At 46.4% G+C, this 10,942-nt stretch overlaps 1 protein-coding gene and 1 long non-coding RNA gene across 7 annotated transcripts in view; one reads left to right on the forward strand and one right to left on the reverse strand.

Moving 5' to 3' along the window:
- Positions 1-3,577: 3,577 nt before the first annotated feature.
- Positions 3,578-9,245, reverse strand: LOC130586178 (uncharacterized). Of its 6 annotated transcripts, none has more exons than XR_008966680.1 (3): positions 9,152-9,245; positions 5,730-5,911; positions 3,578-4,215 (listed from the first exon to the last, which is right to left on the reverse strand). It is a non-coding gene; the product is annotated as an uncharacterized LOC130586178 (long non-coding RNA). The 6 variants fall into 6 exon arrangements; XR_008966683.1 differs by lacking the exon at positions 9,152-9,245 and adding an exon at positions 8,571-8,652; XR_008966684.1 differs by lacking the exon at positions 9,152-9,245 and adding an exon at positions 8,411-8,559.
- A 156-nt stretch (positions 9,246-9,401) lies between these two features.
- IDH1 (isocitrate dehydrogenase (NADP(+)) 1) overlaps positions 9,402-10,942 on the forward strand; it is a 15,986-nt gene continuing 14,445 nt past the window's right edge. Inside the window, exon 1 of the mRNA XM_057386906.1 lies at positions 9,402-9,484. The gene's annotated coding sequence lies outside the window, so the exon portion shown is untranslated. The remainder of the gene's footprint in view (positions 9,485-10,942) is intronic.

Raw genomic sequence — 10,942 nt, forward strand, 5'->3', positions numbered from 1 at the left:
CCTCCCACTAGAACAGAATGTTCCAAGCCTTGTCTAACCTGGCTTGAACAGTGCCAGGGCCAGGACATCAACAACCTCCCAGGGCAGCCTTTTCCAGGGCCTCACCACCCTCACAGTTAAAAATTTCTTCTGCCTGTCTAGCTTAAATCTCCACTCTTACAATTTGACTAGATTATTCTTTGTCCTGTAACTACAGTTCCTGACAAAGAGTTCCTCTCTGGCTTCCCTGTAGGCTCCCTCTAGACACGGGGAGATGCCTATGAGGTCTCCAGGCAACCTTCTCTTCCCTAGGCTGAACAGCCCCAACTTTCTCATGCAATATACTATTATATATACACTAATATATACATATTTTACTAAAAGAAACGTTTGCTTGCCATTGTTACATCTCAGTCCTTAAATACTCACATTAGTACGGAATACTTCTTTTCAGGAATACAAGCTCATGCAGCAATTATGCTTTTTTCTATCCATTCCCTTCCCATCTACATGTTCACTGAACAAAACCTCAAGAAAATGCCAAAGGGGCTTCAAAAAGACTTCCAAATTGACTTATTTCTAACCTATTTATTGTTCTAAAGTTAATTTTTAACTCATACAGCTAAAAGAAAAAGTTATTTCAACAGTAAAACTCATCCTTCCTATATGTCTTTATGGCTGCTGATTCTTGGTAAAATCTAGGGAAAAAACTCTCAACCATGGAAATATATTTTTACATGGTTTCTTTCATGACTGTCTAGTATTTCAGCATTCATTTTACAGTGAATGACAAGGCAAAAAAAACCACAAGAACTACTCCATTGCAACTTAGAGTTTCAGTTTATAGGAGAGCTGGCCACGTACTAACACAAGAAGTACAGCAAGATTCACAATTTCAAGAACAGAAAAATACGCCTGCCAGAAATGCCACAGCTTTACTAAAACAAAATAACATCACTTGCTTTCTAATTATTTGCTGACACAGCATAAAATTTCATTTTTTGAGTTCAGTATCACAGTTCAAACACTGTATCTTCCTCAAGTCACTGCCATAAAAAGTAGTGCCACAAGAAGTAGGAAAACTGCTCTTAACTTGCATTTTCATGTTCCGAAATCTTTTTCATTCGAAATCTTTTTCATTGGAAAAGATGCTCTGGTAATAGCTCATGCTCCACAATGATTTCCAGTAAGTACCACACACTTTCCTCAGGCCTTCTTCCACCCATATGATCACTGGCCATTTCTTACTCCCACTAATCTCCTTTGCCATTCCCTATTACTGCCAATCTGCTACAATTGTGTAGCATTAGCAGCATTATCCTGCCTGACAGGGTAACAAGCTAGGAGTGCTTTTACTGCCCATGCTCCCTCTCTAATGGGTCAGCATTTCCAGTTCTCCTTAAACAGGATTTGCAAGCTGTGACATTATGTCCGTGACAATAGTCTCATTATCAGTCTGTTTTRGTTCAATCCAGCACCTTGAAAGCCCTCATCTGACAGCATAGACACACGCAGTCCAATACAACCCACTGAGCCCACAGTCACTCAGCAGTGACACCAGCTCTGCCAGTGCCTGCTGCAGCACACAACGATGCCACAGACTACCCAAGAGAGGCCACACACRCCACTGCAGTMTCWGCACTGGCCATACAACCCTCAGAGCATCTCTGACATAAGCTAGGCATCCAAGAGCTCCTCCTATTTTCACAAAGTCAGTAAGGAGCTATTATAATGTTTTTGTGCAAGCAGTCCTGAAGGGAAGCACACAAGTGAAACCCCATGTATCTGATGACAGACAGTGTCCTACAAAAACCGTCATCCCTCCATGCTGTTCTGCACTTGCAGTTGTCACCCAGCACATTCCCTGAAGCAATCAGCAAATAATGAGAGATCTGATACACAGACAGTACATGCTAACAGACAGATGAGGTGTGAGGGTCAGCATCTTCAGGAGCAATTTAATATCATCACTATTTAGAGGCACCATCAGCAGYCTTTTATTTATTTATTCCTTTCCGTTTGCTTAACTTGAGACATTATTTAAGATCAAGTAGGCCAGACAGACCTTTGTGAAGTGCTTATATATTTTCATGCCTACACTTGCCCACGTTAATGTAAGTAATGACAAAGCCTAGAGAGACATTTACAGGCCTGTGGACACAGGGCTACAAGAAAACTCAACTCAGACACCTCATTGACACTGAATTCAGTGGGTGACCAACCGTACCAATCCAGATGTTTATGTAAATCACATCACTTATTTTCCTACTTTTCATTATTTAGATATGATAATAATTTCTAAGATTATGTGCACAGGCCAGCATCAGCTGCAATAGCAGAAGTAAAATTCTCCTCTACTCAGCATTCAGAAACCCTCAAAAGATATGATTATTCAGCACCTTTTAAGGTAAAAAAAAAAAGGAAAGAAAAATAATTTTCTAAAGTTTGCTTAAAAAAAAAAAACTCAATGCTTGATTTTTAGAGAAGGACAATGCACGTATTTTTCCCCTTCTTCAAAAAAAGTGAGAAGGACTAAAAAACTCCCCCAAAACCGCCTCATCAATCCAGGACACTTTTACATGCATTACACAGAGCTCATGCTTGTTACAACACCAAGGTTGTTTGGGGGAAAATACTTAACAGCAAGTCAGGCCACCCAGCACACAGTATCACAGAAACTCTTCAAAAAGCCAGCAATTCCTGTTTGGTCTAACTTTACTTCTTTACAGGCTGATTCATCAGCCCATTTTTCTAAGCATACTYGCATCCAAACCCAGGGATATGAATGGAGGTTCTGAAAAGGAATTGGAATAATAAGGCAACAGTTTCTCCCACACATCTTAAAATAAATCTTATTCCCTGGCTGCCTAATCCCTGTGGAAGTCAAACAGCATGATTATTTCTGTCTTCTGAATATTGAACAACATACCTCACCTGTAGGTTTCCACCCTCTAACTCCCAGGCAATTTCCAAGTGATTCACAAGAGGTACCAAGAATAAGGCAAATTGGCTCATCGGCCAAGGGCACGTGGCTGTTCTTTGGACATTTGAGAAAGTTCTTTAGAAAATAGCCCAAGCAAATGAAGCAAAACAAAACCAAAAAATAACCCAAGCCTAAATGGGTTTGTTGGAAGAAGTACAACTGAACAGATCAAACAGTACTAGAGGGCAAGGAGGAAGACGATGAACATGTTTAACTGAGCATGCAAATGACTTAATTTTTGCCTGGTTACCAAAACTACATGTCTTTCTAAAAATCCCATACACATTAACAAATTTAAGCTCTGATTTGTTTGCACTAGTTACCACTCTCTTGGAAATACTGTCTTGCACAAGATTGTTACCCAGTTTAGCAGTTTCCTCAAGGCTATCATTAACAGTCAACAGTAACCAGTCCGATCTCAAGCRGGACCCCTGCACTCTACTTCCTAGCTCTTCCAGATCTTCCTGAAGCCATTAAACAGTTGCACCTTTCACATTCAACTCCCATTCCAGCTAAAAGATTTTATCCAGTATCTGGCCACAGTTACAAGGTTAGGCAGGACAAAAACAAACAACAAAATCAAACATAACAACAACAACAAAAAAAAAAGCTTAAGCACAACTTTTATTCAATTCTCCTCAAAACAGCTACAAGCAAAAAACTGCATTTACAATTCCCTTGAAGACACAAACATCAACTCCATTCACACTAAGCACTAGAGTTAGCATGTAGATGCTAAGAAACTCTAGTCTCTCAAGAAAAAGCAGAAATGTCCAGGACTAAGGTTCAAATTACTTTAAAACACTGGATGTGTTTTGGCAGCCTCTCCCATTCCAGATTTTTTTCCAACTCAAAGAGCAGAGTCCCAACAAGAAGCTGTCTTGCTGGAACACCAAGGGTGGAGGGAACATGCTTCTGAGGTTAAAGTGCAACCTCACTAACAGAAGCTGTACAGCCTGATACTAAATTCTGCCATGAATCTAGACATGAACTTTCGCTCACTTCCTTCCATCTCACTCTGAAGCATCCTGACTAGTACAGCACTGCCTTTTAGAACAAAGAGGTGAAATTACCCAGAGTTGCAGATGATCTTCTTTGCAGCTCACCAGTCAGTTGTTTTTTGTAATGAATCKGTGATCTCAGAGACTGAGCCCTGGTGGGATGCTGAGGACTGGACCAGCCACCACTCAATGCCTGTGGATCACTCTGTCCTGCCTCTGTTCTCTCTGCCGGTGATGAAAGCCTGCTATCATCTRGAAATGACAMAAAGCAAGAARCCAACTGTTCAGACATGATAAAGAAAACCAGCAGTGCACGCAAAGCTAAGGGTAAAAAAMCTCTCACAAATAGCTCTTTTGGATTAAAATTAAACAAAAAAAAAAATCAAATCMATTTTTAGTTTTAAAAGTACTATACACATCATGGAAACAGGACAGTATCTGGAACTTGTCTTCAAGGCTCAGACTATTTCAGAGATTCCCTAATGTGAAAAGAGAAAATAAAAAATAAAAATAAAGAAAAATAAAGCTGGCCAATTACTCTTGAATATTAACATTATTTATTCTTGCTAAATAGAATAGCTACACTTGACTATCAGCTTCTATCTTGAAAAGAGTTTTTCAGGTATTTTACAAGCCGTTACTGCRGCCACATTAAAGTTATTGCAGCCTTTCATTTCCATCAGCAGATCAAGTATAGACAGGTTCTCATTGATTCCAGCAACATGTCAATTTCATGTGTTGTTTGAAGGTTGTTTTCCCATTCACTCAACATAAGACTTTGCTGACTCCAGCTACATTTCTCAAACACACACGTGAAACCAATATTGATCACATTTTATGCTACTTTCAATAAATTAGCAATGACAGATGCTACTCTACTATGCAAACTAATAGCAGTTACACCATGTAATTATTTCTCATTCTGCAAAAGAAGAGTCTGAACAGATCAGTGTGCTCTGAAAAAGCTGTCTTGGCTCTTTTCCCCCAGCCCAAACATTGCTGAAGTATGCTCAGCAGARCTGGATAATGAACAGACTAAACAAAAGCAGCTGACCGGTCTGCCCTCTCCAGTAAAGGGATACACAGATTTTGCACAAAATGCAGGTGCATTCATTCACCCCTCTTCACAGGATATTTCTTTGAAATGAAAAGGAACTCACACAGCTCTTGTAGAGTTTGCCTACTGAGAATGTATTTCATGACACATGCAGCASAAGGGCCAAAATCAAATAATACCTTTCAATATACAAAGCTTTCACAATACTTCAGACTTCTTGATGGGGAACACCTAAGCCATGCAAATTAAATGTGGACTTCCTGCTTTATTGCAGCTCAGCCATCACCTAGCTGAAGGTACAAGATGCACAGGAAAGTGAGGGATGGTTGAAGTCTGAAGTAAGAACTTGCACTGGAAGCACACATTTTGTTCATACAGGCTGGCAAAGGGTTACTCCTACTTCCAGCCCCCCAAAAAAAATCATACAGGCAAAAGAAATTCTGATGCCAAGTTAAGAATCTAGACAATACTATCTGCTAACTGGCTTATCTCTGACTTTCATGGGCAGCCAGAGACGTCCAGCTGCAAGATGATGGCTATCTTCTCTCATAACTAAGCTCTACAATGCCAAGAAGAGCAAAAAGCAAGAAGAAACACCCYTCACCAAAGAAATGACAGCAGCCTTTGACATGATGCTCCTATGTTCAGAGGTGTTTTTACAAGCAAAGGGCATGCACAACCTATGCACACACATCCCCCCAGCACTTACCTTTGCTGAAACGGAAGAGATTTACAAAAGAACTGTAGGCTGATTTAAAAGGAGGCTCATCCTGGTCAGGAGTCAGGGGTTTGAAGTGGGTGAGATGAGATGGACTGCTGGGAGAATGAGGTAGATCACTCGTAGAGTCCAGTGTTGGAGACCGTTTGTCATCTGCAGCCATTTCACGTGCCCTGGAAAGAGTTCAGCAACACATCACACACGAGGTGGTGAAACAGAACCTCTTCAGTCTTCTGAACAGGAGGTCTCTCATTAGAGCCAAGAGAAGAGACATTCACCCAACTGACCACAGACATCTGCTACTAGACAGATCAGGAGTGCCAGAGGAGCCCATGCCCCCTTGCCCAGCCACTGACAAGAGAGCAGTACCTCTGCAGAAGGCAATTCAGAGTGCCTCGTTAAACACCCAGAGCAACAAAGCAAACAACCACTACACTGATAACACACTCTAGTTGAGCTTTATGGCAACTTGAAGTTTTCAAATAGACACTCTGCATGCACATCACAAAGAAGTTTTAACTTTGACAGCTCTTCTCCTAATGTTGTGACTTCTGCTGCCCTTGTAACAAAACTGAAAACAAGCATGCCTGAGCAAGCACGAGGCAGACTTGTTGTTTGGCCAGGTTGACTTCAGAATGAGAAGTAGAGTGAACTACAAACAAATGCAGGACTGAAAAATTAAGCTCGGTGGGAGACTACTTCCTTCCCCTCTGTGTTACAATACAGGGCCATATGCAAGTTACCAGGGAAGCAACCTCAACTCTGGTTTACTGATTGTAGAATCAAACACCTCCAAACTTCCTTGTTTTAAGGAGTAGCTACATTAAGGAAAAAAAAAAACCAAAAACCCCAAACTACTTTCTGTATTAGGAGAAGCCATACTTGCAAACCTTATTTTCTGTGTACCAAAGCTTCCATACAGCCAAGAGTCATACTTTTCCACAGCCCATAACCTTTAACCTGAACCCAATTTCTTTCACAACACCTCACTCATCCTGCACTTCTAGCCTGCTAGGCTAAGGTGCTTACTACCTTCATCTTTGCTTATGCAAGACTTAGTGAAATGTTTGACAGAGCATGAACAAGGAGAGCTGATGAAATCTATCAGTGATGGCTGATTTTTACCTGTGCCATGGCTCAAAACCCTGTGTGAGCCTACTTCCTGCTTAGCAGCTGATACATACTTCCTCACGAAATAACCATTTCCAGTTCCCACAATTGTATCCTAGAACATACAGGCCTATAGGCTGACTAGAATATTTTCTTCCAAGTTCTAGCCAGCCACACTAATAAAAATCTGCACAGCCCAAAGAAAATCCACATGACTGGCAAGTGACACTGGAAGTGCTAACAAGCTGCATGAAATTCATGGGGCAAGGTTTGACTACTCCTACAAAGAATGCAGAAAAGATGGCATCTGCAAGTCATTCACATGACTTCTCAATGGACTTCTGCTTGCTGCTCTGTATATAAGCACCATCAGCTCAGAGGTTCTCATATCCTCAGGAAAGAAAGCACAGAGGCATCATTTACTAAGTTTCAAGAGCAACTTTGGTCATTTTCTTTGTGTAAGGCTGAGTCTTCCACAATCCTCTCCTCTGTTAATCAGGGTAYGTTTTGTTGTTCATTTGAGCAATATTATCCAAACAGGTGATTTGAATGTCCTTAAACACCAAGCTTCATGGAACATTTTCCTTCAAGAATACATCTTTGGGTAAATTTGGAATTGTTTTTTCAATCTTAAGGCAACTAACTAAGAGCTTGCTTTTTAAACGCTCAACAAAGAACAAGGCTATACCTTCACACACACTACTACATTAAAAATGCCACTGTGAAGTCAAACAGCTTTATAGGAAACCATATTCTTATTTCAGTAAATGAGTACAGCCTGGCAAAGTAGGAGTTACAAGCAAGTCTCTGAAGATGCATTATTTATATATATTATATATGTGATTATAAAAAAAAATAAACTTTCTAGGGGAAAAAAACCCCACAGTAATGGCTTCTACCACAGCATTATTGGCCTAACTAAAATGAATGAAGAGAATTGTACCTGCCATTTACTTCAGAAACACCTGGATTTTCTGTGCTGTGTAACACACTAGCCATGGAGTTTATCAGCCTTTCTGTGCTTYAGTTGTCCTACTAAAGGGAAAAGACTCTCCCTCATGCCCACCACAAAAAACTAGGAAATAGTCACTTATTCCTAGAACATGGGAAATGAGAAAGCAAGGTGCACAAATCAGTCAACAAGCAGATAACCAGAGTACATTCCTCTCAGGATCCTCASCAACAGTCACGGCGAATGTACCTAAACCCGCTTGAAGCTGCAGCTTCAGCAGTCGCCAACTCACCACCGCTAAAATGCGCAGCACGAGGGCGGCTACGAGCCTCCATCCTCCAGAGCCGCTCCGGTACATCCTGCGTCCCACAAAACTGACCGCAACTGCTCAGTGCCACAAGGAGACGGCCACTCCCTTACACAGACGCTACTCCCGGGCACCTGGATAACACACCCCGGGTGCAAAACACCCAAAATTTAAACGTAACTGCGTGACATGCACGCTTCACTTCCAACCTCTGCGCCGGAGCTACGCCAACTGCTTYGCTGTCCCTCTGTGAAGGGGACACCGCTGCCTTCCCCCACCTGGGATGGCAGACTCGGAGATCACCTGCGGCGGGACGGTGAGGAAGCGGTGGGAAGCGACCCCCGGAGAGTCRCCGCCAGCCGCTACCAGGGGTGGGCCCGGGCAGCCCGGAAAAGGCTGGCACGGCAGGAGAGCGGCAGAGCGATGTCGGCGTTGCGGCGCGGCCCTGGCGGGCGGTGCTCACCTGCTGCCCGCGGCTGCGGTGCCACTGCTGGGGCGGCAGCGCCGCTCCTCCCTCACCGCCCGGCCCGGCAGCGCCGCCAGCCCCRACCAACCGCCCGCCGACCGCGCCCCTCCTCGCCCAGGCATCGCCAATCGAAGTTTCGCGCACTCCACCGCCGGCAGCGCCCGGCCCCGCCCCACGGCCATTCCCGGCCATTCTCGGCCATTCCCGGCCGCTCCGCCCCGGCGCGGCACACCCGGGTCGCTGCCTCAGGAGCCGGTAGTAGTGCGCGGAGCCTGTGTGTCTTCCGGGAAGCCATATATTTCACTAACACCCCTTTTGTTCTATTCCTGACCCGGGGTTCTTTCCCGTTCACGCTCCCCGCCTGGACCCAGCCCCGGCCCCGGCGAGGTACCCGTTCCTGCCCCTCAGGGCGGGCAGTGCGGCTGCTTCGGGGACGTGGTGTCGACACCGCCGCCTTTGCGCCAGCGGACGAGTCCGTGTCCCCTGCGGGTACCGCACCCCTGGGCTAGGCTGCAGAGCTCTCCCTGGGACACAAACGCCCCGACACCAGCGGGCTCCCTGTGACGGCGGGCACTCACTCCGCGGGGGCGGCAGAGCGCGGAACGGGCCCGGCCCGGAACGGCGGCGGCGCGGTGCGAGCTGCGRCGGGCCCCTCGCACGAGGACACCGGGGCGGACCCGGCTGGCAGGCTCGTGCCTCCTGGCGGCCCTAATAAACCGCGCGCCGCCGGGGGGCGGGGCCAGCAGGGGGCGGGGCCTGGCGCGGCCAGCAGAGGGCGCGGCCAGCAGGGGGCGCTGCGGCGGCGGGGCGGGGCGGGGGCGCGGCCACATAAAGGGCCCCGCGCACGGCCCGGCCCCGCATCGCGCACTCGCCGCTGCACCGATCGGAACGGTGTCGGGCCACCGCTGCAGGTAACGGGGATGGGCACCGCCCCAGCGCGCCGCAGGKTCGGCTGCCGCACAGCACCGTTTGTCCTTCCCCTCCCGGGTGCGGCACCCCCGCCCCGCAGCGGGGCTCCGAGGGGCGGGATTGTGTTTRAGGGCTTTTTTCTGTCGGTGCGGGCGGGTCCCGCCCTCCGCGAGTGTCGCTGAGGCGCCTCAGGAACTGAGGGTGCTGCAGCCCAGGATTGCCCGCCCTGGCCCGGGCTGGGCTGTCTCCTCCAGCAGTCCTGGGGTCTCCCGGTAGTCAGTGGTTTCTCCACCGTGGGCTCCACTCGGGGGCCCTCGCGTCTCCCCCCAGCGATGGGGAGCGGCCCCGGTCACGGCCCTGCCAGTGCCGGGATTCAGCTTCGGCCGTGGCGGCGGCTGGCCGCGACCCGGTGGGCAAATTCCCCCTGTGCCAGAGATGGCCTTGCCAGGGGCCAGTGCGGCCGAAAAACAAGTGCAGGGGAGGGCCCGGTTAGTGCCAGCGACCCGCTCCGCGCCCCCTGCGAGCTGCCTCCCCCGGGGGGGCGGCTGTACACCGGAGTTAGGGACTTGTTGCAATAGTTAATTATTGACTGTAGGCCTCGAGCCGTTCCCTGGACCAAGGGGTATTTGGAAATACACAGTTTCTTCTAAGCTGCCTTGGCTGCCTGCCTGGGTTAAGTGTATTGAAGAAGTGTTGCTGCCGGAGAAAGCCCTCACTGGCTTTTGGCAGTTCAACATAAAATCAGAGGGGAAGARCGACAGAGTTGAACTCCAGGAAATGGGTGCTCTCTAGAGGAACCTCTTGGCATAAATCTGGTGTGCAGAAGAGGGATGCTGTTGCAGTACTGCCCCACTTCATAGAGAAACTGGGGACGCTGGTAACTGAAGAGGGAAAAAAGGGGGATCATGAGCAGATAAACATGTTGAATTCTGTCAGAGTCATTAAAGAAGCTGCTGTTTCCACACATCAGTGTATTCCAGGAGAAGTGTGTCTCACCTGCCCTTGTGTTCTCTGCATGACAATAGCATCGAATAGTTCTGAAGCCACACCTATTGCAATCACTGTCATAGTTTGATTTGTCTTTGTTAAGTGGAGCCAAACCACAAAACAAGAGATGGTGGGTTTTTGTCAGCCTGCATTTTTACTTTAATAAATCAAACTGTTTCTTAGATTGTCGAAGTGTGAAAAGCAAAACTGAACTCCCTGGGGTAGTAATTCCATGCCTAGGCCCTGGACTGTGATACAAACCTTGCTTAGATGGTCACAATTGAAAATTGGGTCCAAAATACTTGCATAAATAAACTGAGTTCAGACAAAATGTGGTCATGTGAAGCTCAAGTTTTCCATGAGGACCAGAGAGGCCCAATATAAGCCAAGGTACTGCTTATGTTAGGGATAGAAGTGCCTGAATTAGTTTAAACTGGGTCTCAATAACACAATCTGATTTTCCTTTTTTTTTT

This window comes from Malurus melanocephalus, unplaced genomic scaffold (assembly GCF_030028575.1).
Source record: "Malurus melanocephalus ecotype Western Australia unplaced genomic scaffold, MMel_1.1 scaffold_1094, whole genome shotgun sequence".
Taxonomy (NCBI): domain Eukaryota; kingdom Metazoa; phylum Chordata; class Aves; order Passeriformes; family Maluridae; genus Malurus; species Malurus melanocephalus.